The sequence below is a fragment of the Lampris incognitus genome, unplaced genomic scaffold (assembly GCF_029633865.1).
Source record: "Lampris incognitus isolate fLamInc1 unplaced genomic scaffold, fLamInc1.hap2 H_1, whole genome shotgun sequence".
Taxonomy (NCBI): Eukaryota; Metazoa; Chordata; class Actinopteri; order Lampriformes; family Lampridae; genus Lampris; species Lampris incognitus.
The window spans coordinates 2,094,078-2,105,066 of NW_026611076.1; positions in this window are offsets into that span (position 1 = coordinate 2,094,078).

Below are 10,989 nucleotides of genomic sequence, written 5' to 3' on the forward strand. Positions count from 1 at the left end.
TCAGCTGTTTAACATCTATAACGCAGTATAAACACTCCTCAGCTGTTTAACATCTGTAATGCAGTATAAACACTCCTCAGCACTTTAACATATATAACACAGTATAAACACTCCTCAGCTGTTTAACATATGTAACGCAGTATAAACACTCCTCAGCTGTTTAACATATGTAACGCAGTATAAACACTCCTCAGCTGTTTAACATCTGTAGCACAGTATAAACACTCCTCATCTGTTTAACATCTGTAACGCAGTATAAACACTCCTCAGCTGTTTAACATCTGTAATGCAGTATAAACACTCCTCAGCAGTTTAACATCTGTAATGCAGTATAAACACTCCTCAGCAGTTTAAAATATGTAACACAGTATAAACACTCCTCAGCTGTTTAACATCTGTAATGCTGTATAAACACTCCTCAGCAGTTTAAAATATGTAATGCAGTATAAAAACTCCTCAGCTGTTTAACATCTGTAACGCAGTATAAACACTCCTCAGCTGTTTAACATATGTAACACAGTATAAACACTCCTTAGCTGTTTAACATATGTAATGCAGTATAAACACTCCTCAGCTGTTTAACATCTGTAATGCAGTATAAACACTCCTCAACTGTTTAACATCTGTAACGCAGTATAAACACTCCTCAGCTGTTTAACATCTGTAATGCAGTATAAACACTCCTCAGCTGTTTAACATGTGAAACACAGTATAAACACTCCTCAGCTGTTTAACATATGTAATGCAGTATAAACACTACTCAGCTGTTTAACATCTGTAATGCAGTATAAACACTCCTCAGCTGTTTAACATATGTAACGCAGTATAAACACTCCTCAGCTGTTTAACTTATGTAATGCAGTACAAACACTCCTCAGCTGTTTAACATCTGTAATGCAGTATAAACACTCCTCAGCTGTTTAACATCTGAAACACAGTATAAAGACTCCTCAGCTGTTTAACATCTGTAACACAGTATAAACACTCCTCAGCTGTTTAACATATGTAATGCAGTATAAACACTCCTCAGCTGTTTAACATCTGTAATGCAGTATAAACACTCCTCAGCAGTTTAACATATGTAACACAGTATAAACACTCCTCAGCTGTTTAACATATGTAATGCAGTATAAACACTCCTCAACTGTTTAACATCTGTAATGCAGTATAAACACTCCTCAGCAGTTTAACATCTGTAGCACATTATAAACACTCCTCAGCTGTTTAACATCTATAACGCAGTATAAACACTCCTCAGCTGTTTAACATCTGTAATGCAGTATAAACACTCCTCAGCACTTTGACATATATAACACAGTATAAACACTCCTCAGCTGTTTAACATATGTAACGCAGTATAAACACTCCTCAGCTGTTTAACATATGTAATGCAGTATTAACACTCCTCAACTGTTTAACATCTGTAACGCAGTATAAACACTCCTCAGCTGTTTAACATATGTAACACAGTATAAACACTCCTCAGCTGTTTAACATCTGTAGCACAGTATAAACACTCCTCAGCTGTTTAACATCTATAACGCAGTATAAACACTCCTCAGCTGTTTAACATCTGTAATGCAGTATAAACACTCCTCAGCACTTTAACATATATAACACAGTATAAACACTCCTCAGCTGTTTAACATATGTAACGCAGTATAAACACTCCTCAGCAGTTTAACATATGTAACGCAGTATAAACACTCCTCAGCTGTTTAACATCTGTAGCACAGTATAAACACTCCTCATCTGTTTAACATCTGTAACGCAGTATAAACACTCCTCAGCTGTTTAACATCTGTAATGCAGTAAAAACACTCCTCAGCAGTTTAACATCTGTAATGCAGTATAAACACTCCTCAGCAGTTTAAAATACGTAACACAGTATAAACACTCCTCAGCTGTTTAACATATGTAATGCAGTATAAACACTCCTCAGCTGTTTAACATCTGTAACGCAGTATAAACACTCCTCAGCTGTTTAACATATGTAACACAGTATAAACACTCCTCAGCTGTTTAACATCTGTAGCACAGTATAAACACTCCTCAGCTGTTTAACATCTGTAGCACAGTATAAACACTCCTCAGCTGTTTAACATCTGTAATGCAGTATAAACACTCCTCAGCTGTTTAACATCTGTAGCACAGCATAAACACTCCTCAGCTGTTTAACATCTGTAGCACAGTATAAACACTCCTCAGCTGTTTAACATATGTAGCACAGTATAAACACTCCTCAGCTGTTTAACATATGTAATGCAGTATAAACACTCCTCAACTGTTTAACATCTGTAATGCAGTATAAACACTCCTCAGCAGTTTAACATATGTAACACAGTATAAACACTCCTCAGCTGTTTAACATATGTAATGCAGTATAAACACTCCTCAACTGTTTAACATCTGTAACGCAGTATAAACACTCCTCAGCTGTTTAACATCTGTAACACAGTATAAACACTCCTCAGCTGTTTAATATCTGTAACACAGTATAAACACTCCTCAGCTGTTTAACATATGTAACACAGTATAAACACTCCTCAGCTGTTTAACATCTGTAATGCAGTATAAACACTCCTCAACTGTTTAACATCTGTAACGCAGTATAAACACTCCTCAGCTGTTTAACATGTGAAACACAGTATAAACACTCCTCAGCTGTTTAACATATGTAATGCAGTATAAACACTTCTCAGCTGTTTAACATCTGTAATGCAGTATAAACACTCGTCAGCTGTTTAACATATGTAACGCAGTATAAACACTCCTCAGCTGTTTAACTTATGTAATGCAGTACAAACACTCCTCAGCTGTTTAACATCTGTAATGCAGTATAAACACTCCTCAGCTGTTTAACATCTGAAACACAGTATAAACACTCCTCAGCTGTTTAACATCTGTAACACAGTATAAACACTCCTCAGCTGTTTAACATATGTAATGCAGTATAAACACTCCTCAGCTGTTTAACATCTGTAATGCAGTATAAACACTCCTCAGCAGTTTAACATATGTAACACAGTATAAACACTCCTCAGCTGTTTAACATATGTAATGCAGTATAAACACTCCTCAACTGTTTAACATCTGTAATGCAGTATAAACACTCCTCAGCAGTTTAACATCTGTAGCACATTATAAACACTCCTCAGCTGTTTAACATCTATAACGCAGTATAAACACTCCTCAGCTGTTTAACATCTGTAATGCAGTATAAACACTCCTCAGCACTTTAACATATATAACACAGTATAAACACTCCTCAGCTGTTTAACATATGTAACGCAGTATAAACACTCCTCAGCTGTTTAACATATGTAATGCAGTATTAACACTCCTCAACTGTTTAACATCTGTAACGCAGTATAAACACTCCTCAGCTGTTTAACATATGTAACACAGTATAAACACTCCTCAGCTGTTTAACATCTATAACGCAGTATAAACACTCCTCAGCAGTTTAACATCTGTAGCACATTATAAACACTCCTCAGCTGTTTAACATATGTAATGCAGTATAAACACTCCTCAGCTGTTTAACATCTGTAGCACAGTATAAACACTCCTCAGCTGTTTAACATCTGTAACACAGTATAAACACTCCTCAGCTGTTTAACATCTGTAACACAGTATAAACACTCCTCAGCTGTTTAACATATGTAACACAGTATAAACACTCCTCAGCTGTTTAACATATGTAATGCAGTATAAACACTCCTCAACTGTTTAACATCTGTAACGCAGTATAAACACTCCTCAGCTGTTTAACATCTGTAATGCAGTATAAACACTCCTCAGCAGTTTAACATATGTAACACAGTATAAACACTCCTCAGCTGTTTAACATATGTAATGTAGTATAAACACTCCTCAACTGTTTAACATCTGTAACGCAGTATAAACACTCCTCAGCTGTTTAACATATGTAATGCAGTATAAACACTCCTCAGCTGTTTAACATCTGTAATGCTGTATAAACACTCCTCAGCAGTTTAAAATATGTAACACAGTATAAACACTCCTCAGCTGTTTAACATATGTAATGCAGTATAAACACTCCTCAGCTGTTTAACATATGTAGCACAGTATAAACACTCCTCAGCTGTTTAACATCTGTAACACAGTATAAACACTCCTCAGCTGTTTAACATCTGTAACACAGTATAAACACTCCTCAGCTGTTTAACATATGTAACACAGTATAAACACTCCTCAGCTGTTTAACATATGTAATGCAGTATAAACACTCCTCAACTGTTTAACATCTGTAACGCAGTATAAACACCCCTCAGCTGTTTAACATCTGTAATACAGTATAAACACTCCTCAGCAGTTTAACATATGTAACACAGTATAAACACTCCTCAGCTGTTTAACATATGTAATGTAGTATAAACACTCCTCAACTGTTTAACATCTGTAACGCAGTATAAACACTCCTCAGCTGTTTAACATATGTAATGCAGTATAAACACTCCTCAGCTGTTTAACATCTGTAATGCTGTATAAACACTCCTCAGCAGTTTAAAATATGTAACACAGTATAAACACTCCTCAGCTGTTTAACATATGTAACGCAGTATAAACACTCCTCAGCTGTTTAACATATGTAATGCAGTACAAACACTCCTCAGCTGTTTAACATCTGTAATGCAGTATAAACACTCCTCAGCTGTTTAACATCTGAAACACAGTATAAACACTCCTCAGCTGTTTAACATCTGTAACACAGTATAAACACTCCTCAGCTGTTTAACATATGTAATGCAGTATAAACACTCCTCAGCTGTTTAACATCTGTAATGCAGTATAAACACTCCTCAGCTGTTTAACATCTGTAGCACAGTATAAACACTGCTCAGCTGTTTAACATCTGTAACACAGTATAAACACTCCTCAGCTGTTTAACATCTGTAGCACAGTTTAAACACTCCTCAGCTGTTTAACATCTGTAGCACATTATAAACACTCCTCAGCTCTTTAACATCTGTAACACAGTATAAACACTCCTCAGCTGTTTAACATATGTAATGCAGTATAAACACTCCTCAGCTGTTTAACATCTGTAACGCAGTATAAACACTCCTCAGCTGTTTAACATATGTAACACAGTATAAACACTCCTCAGCTGTTTAACATCTGTAGCACAGTATAAACACTCCTCAGCTGTTTAACATCTGTAGCACAGTATAAACACTCCTCAGCTGTTTAACATCTGTAATGCAGTATAAACACTCCTCAGCTGTTTAACATCTGTAGCACAGCATAAACACTCCTCAGCTGTTTAACATCTGTAGCACAGTATAAACACTCCTCAGCTGTTTAACATATGTAACACAGTATAAACACTCCTCAGCTGTTTAACATATGTAATGCAGTATAAACACTCCTCAACTGTTTAACATCTGTAATGCAGTATAAACACTCCTCAGCAGTGTAACATATGTAACACAGTATAAACACTCCTCAGCTGTTTAACATATGTAATGCAGTATAAACACTCCTCAACTGTTTAACATCTGTAACGCAGTATAAACACTCCTCAGCTGTTTAACATCTGTAACACAGTATAAACACTCCTCAGCTGTTTAACATCTGTAGCACAGTATAAACACTCCTCAGCTGTTTAACATCTGTAATGCTGTATAAACACTCCTCAGCAGTTTAAAATATGTAACACAGTATAAACACTCCTCAGCTGTTTAACATATGTAATGCAGTATAAACACTCCTCAGCTGTTTAACATCTGTAACGCAGTATAAACACTCCTCAGCTGTTTAACATATGTAACACAATATAAACACTCCTTAGCTGTTTAACATATGTAATGCAGTATAAACACTCCTCAGCTGTTTAACATCTGTAATGCAGTATAAACACTCCTCAACTGTTTAACATCTGTAACGCAGTATAAACACTCCTCAGCTGTTTAACATGTGAAACACAGTATAAACACTCCTCAGCTGTTTAACATATGTAATGCAGTATAAACACTACTCAGCTGTTTAACATCTGTAATGCAGTATAAACACTTCTCAGCTGTTTAACATATGTAACGCAGTATAAACACTCCTCAGCTGTTTAACTTATGTAATGCAGTACAAACACTCCTCAGCTGTTTAACATCTGTAATGCAGTATAAACACTCCTCAGCTGTTTAACATCTGAAACACAGTATAAACACTCCTCAGCTGTTTAACATCTGTAACACAGTATAAACACTCCTCAGCTGTTTAACATATGTAATGCAGTATAAACACTCCTCAGCTGTTTAACATCTGTAATGCAGTATAAACACTCCTCAGCAGTTTAACATATGTAACACAGTATAAACACTCCTCAGCTGTTTAACATATGTAATGCAGTATAAACACTCCTCAACTGTTTAACATCTGTAATGCAGTATAAACACTCCTCAGCAGTTTAACATCTGTAGCACATTATAAACACTCCTCAGCTGTTTAACATATGTAATGCAGTATAAACACTCCTCAGCTGTTTAACATCTGTAGCACAGTATAAACACTCCTCAGCTGTTTAACATCTGTAACACAGTATAAACACTCCTCAGCTGTTTAACATCTGTAACACAGTATAAACACTCCTCAGCTGTTTAACATATGTAACACAGTATAAACACTCCTCAGCTGTTTAACATATGTAATGCAGTATAAACACTCCTCAACTGTTTAACATCTGTAACGCAGTATAAACACTCCTCAGCTGTTTAACATCTGTAATGCAGTACAAACACTCCTCAGCAGTTTAACATATGTAACACAGTATAAACACTCCTCAGCTGTTTAACATATGTAATGTAGTATAAACACTCCTCAAATGTTTAACATCTGTAACGCAGTATAAACACTCCTCAGCTGTTTAACATATGTAATGCAGTATAAACACTCCTCAGCTGTTTAACATCTGTAATGCTGTATAAACACTCCTCAGCAGTTTAAAATATGTAACACAGTATAAACACTCCTCAGCTGTTTAACATATGTAACGCAGTATAAACACTCCTCAGCTGTTTAACATATGTAATGCAGTACAAACACTCCTCAGCTGTTTAACATCTGTAATGCAGTATAAACACTCAGCTGTTTAACATCTGTAATGCAGTATAAACACTCCTCAGCTGTTTAACATCTGTAGCACAGTATAAACACTGCTCAGCTGTTTAACATCTGTAACACAGTATAAACACTCCTCAGCTGTTTAACATCTGTAGCACAGTTTAAACACTCCTCAGCTGTTTAACATCTGTAGCACATTATAAACACTCCTCAGCTGTTTAACATCTGTAAGACAGTATAAACACTCCTCAGCTGTTTAACATCTGTAGCACAGTATAAACACTCCTCAGCTGTTTAATATCTGTAACACAGTATAAACACTCCTCAGCTGTTTAACATCTGTAGCACAGTATAAACACTCCTCAGCTGTTTAATATCTGTAACACAGTATAAACACTCCTCAGCTGTTTAACATCTGTAATGCAGTATAAACACTCCTCAGCAGTTTAAAATATGTAACACAGTATAAACACTCCTCAGCTGTTTAACATATGTAATGCAGTATAAACACTCCTCAGCTGTTTAACATCTGTAACGCAGTATAAACACTCCTCAGCTGTTTAACATATGTAACACAGTATAAACACTCCTCAGCTGTTTAACATATGTAATGCAGTATAAACACTCCTCAGCTGTTAAACATCTGTAACGCAGTATAAACACTCCTCAGCTGTTTAACATATGTAATGCAGTATAAACACTCCTCAGCTGTTTAACATATGTAATGCTGTATAAACACTCCTCAGCTGTTTAACATCTGTAACGCAGTATAAACACTCCTCAGCTGTTTAACATATGTAACACAGTATAAACACTCCTCAGCTGTTTAACATATGTAATGCAGTATAAACACTCCTCAGCTGTTTAACATCTGTAATGCAGTATAAACACTCCTCAGCAGTTAAACATATGTAACACAGTATAAACACTCCTCAGCTGTTTAACATATGTAATGCAGTATAAACACTCCTCAACTGTTTAACATCTGTAACGCAGTATAAACACTCCTCAGCTGTTTAACATCTGTAGCACAGTATAAACACTCCTCAGCTGTTTAATATCTGTAACACAGTATAAACACTCCTCAGCTGTTTAACATCTGTAATGCAGTATAAACACTCCTCAGCAGTTTAAAATATGTAACACAGTATAAACACTCCTCAGCTGTTTAACATCTGTAATGCAGTATAAACACTCCTCAGCAGTTTAAAATATGTAACACAGTATAAACACTCCTCAGCTGTTTAACATATGTAATGCAGTATAAACACTCCTCAGCTGTTTAACATCTGTAACGCAGTATAAACACTCCTCAGCTGTTTAACATATGTAACACAGTATAAACACTCCTCAGCTGTTTAACATATGTAATGCAGTATAAACACTCCTCAGCTGTTAAACATCTGTAACGCAGTATAAACACTCCTCAGCTGTTTAACATATGTAATGCAGTATAAACACTCCTCAGCTGTTTAACATATGTAATGCTGTATAAACACTCCTCAGCTGTTTAACATCTGTAACGCAGTATAAACACTCCTCAGCTGTTTAACATCTGTAGCACAGTATAAACACTCCTCAGCTGTTTAATATCTGTAACACAGTATAAACACTCCTCAGCTGTTTAACATCTGTAATGCAGTATAAACACTCCTCAGCAGTTTAAAATATGTAACACAGTATAAACACTCCTCAGCTGTTTAACATCTGTAATGCAGTATAAACACTCCTCAGCAGTTTAAAATATGTAACACAGTATAAACACTCCTCAGCTGTTTAACATATGTAATGCAGTATAAACACTCCTCAGCTGTTTAACATCTGTAACGCAGTATAAACACTCCTCAGCTGTTTAACATATGTAACACAGTATAAACACTCCTCAGCTGTTTAACATATGTAATGCAGTATAAACACTCCTCAGCTGTTAAACATCTGTAACGCAGTATAAACACTCCTCAGCTGTTTAACATATGTAATGCAGTATAAACACTCCTCAGCTGTTTAACATATGTAATGCTGTATAAACACTCCTCAGCTGTTTAACATCTGTAACGCAGTATAAACACTCCTCAGCTGTTTAACATATGTAACACAGTATAAACACTCCTCAGCTGTTTAACATATGTAATGCAGTATAAACACTCCTCAGCTGTTTAACATCTGTAATGCAGTATAAACACTCCTCAGCAGTTAAACATATGTAACACAGTATAAACACTCCTCAGCTGTTTAACATATGTAATGCAGTATAAACACTCCTCAACTGTTTAACATCTGTAACGCAGTATAAACACTCCTCAGCTGTTTAACATCTGTAGCACAGTATAAACACTCCTCAGCTGTTTAATATCTGTAACACAGTATAAACACTCCTCAGCTGTTTAACATCTGTAATGCAGTATAAACACTCCTCAGCAGTTTAAAATATGTAACACAGTATAAACACTCCTCAGCTGTTTAACATATGTAATGCAGTATAAACACTCCTCAGCTGTTTAACATATGTAACACAGTATAAACACTCCTCAGCTGTTTAACATATGTAATGCAGTATAAACACTCCTCAGCTGTTTAACATCTGTAATGCTGTATAAACACTCCTCAGCAGTTTAAAATATGTAACACAGTATAAACACTCCTCAGCTGTTTAACATATGTAACGCAGTATAAACAGTCCTCAGCTGTTTAACATATGTAATGCAGTACAAACACTCCTCAGCTGTTTAACATCTGTAATGCAGTATAAACACTCCTCAGCTGTTTAACATCTGAAACACAGTATAAACACTCCTCAGCTGCTTAACATCTGTAACACAGTATAAACACTCCTCAGCTGTTTAACATATGTAATACAGTATAAACACTCCTCAGCTGTTTAACATCTGTAATGCAGTATAAACACTCCTCAGCTGTTTAACATCTGTAGCACAGTATAAACACTGCTCAGCTGTTTAACATCTGTAACACAGTATAAACACTCCTCAGCTGTTTAACATCTGTAGCACAGTTTAAACACTCCTCAGCTGTTTAACATCTGTAGCACATTATAAACACTCCTCAGCTGTTTAACATCTGTAACACAGTATAAACACTCCTCAGCTGTTTAACATCTGTAGCACAGTATAAACACTCCTCAGCTGTTTAATATCTGTAACACAGTATAAACACTCCTCAGCTGTTTAACATCTGTAGCACAGTATAAACACTCCTCAGCTGTTTAACATCTGTAGCACAGTATAAACACTCCTCAGCTGTTTAATATCTGTAACACAGTATAAACACTCCTCAGCTGTTTAACATCTGTAATGCAGTATAAACACTCCTCAGCAGTTTAAAATATGTAACACAGTATAAACACTCCTCAGCTATTTAACATATGTAATGCAGTATAAACACTCCTCAGCTGTTTAACATCTGTAACGCAGTATAAACACTCCTCAGCTGTTTAACATATGTAACACAGTATAAACACTCCTCAGCTGTTTAACATATGTAATGCAGTATAAACACTCCTCAGCTGTTTAACATCTGTAATGCAGTATAAACACTCCTCAGCAGTTTAACATATGTAACACAGTATAAACACTCCTCAGCTGTTTAACATATGTAATGCAGTATAAACACTCCTCAACTGTTTAACATCTGTAACGCAGTATAAACACTCCTCAGCTGTTTAACATCTGTAACACAGTATAAACACTCCTCAGCAGTTTAACATATGTAATGCAGTATAAACACTCCTCAGCTGTTTAACATCTGTAACGCAGTATAAACACTCCTCAGCTGTTTAACATATGTAACACATTATAAACACTCCTCAGCTGTTTAACATCTGTAATGCAGTATAAACACTCCTCAGCAGTTTAAAATATGTAACACAGTATAAACACTCCTCAGCTGTTT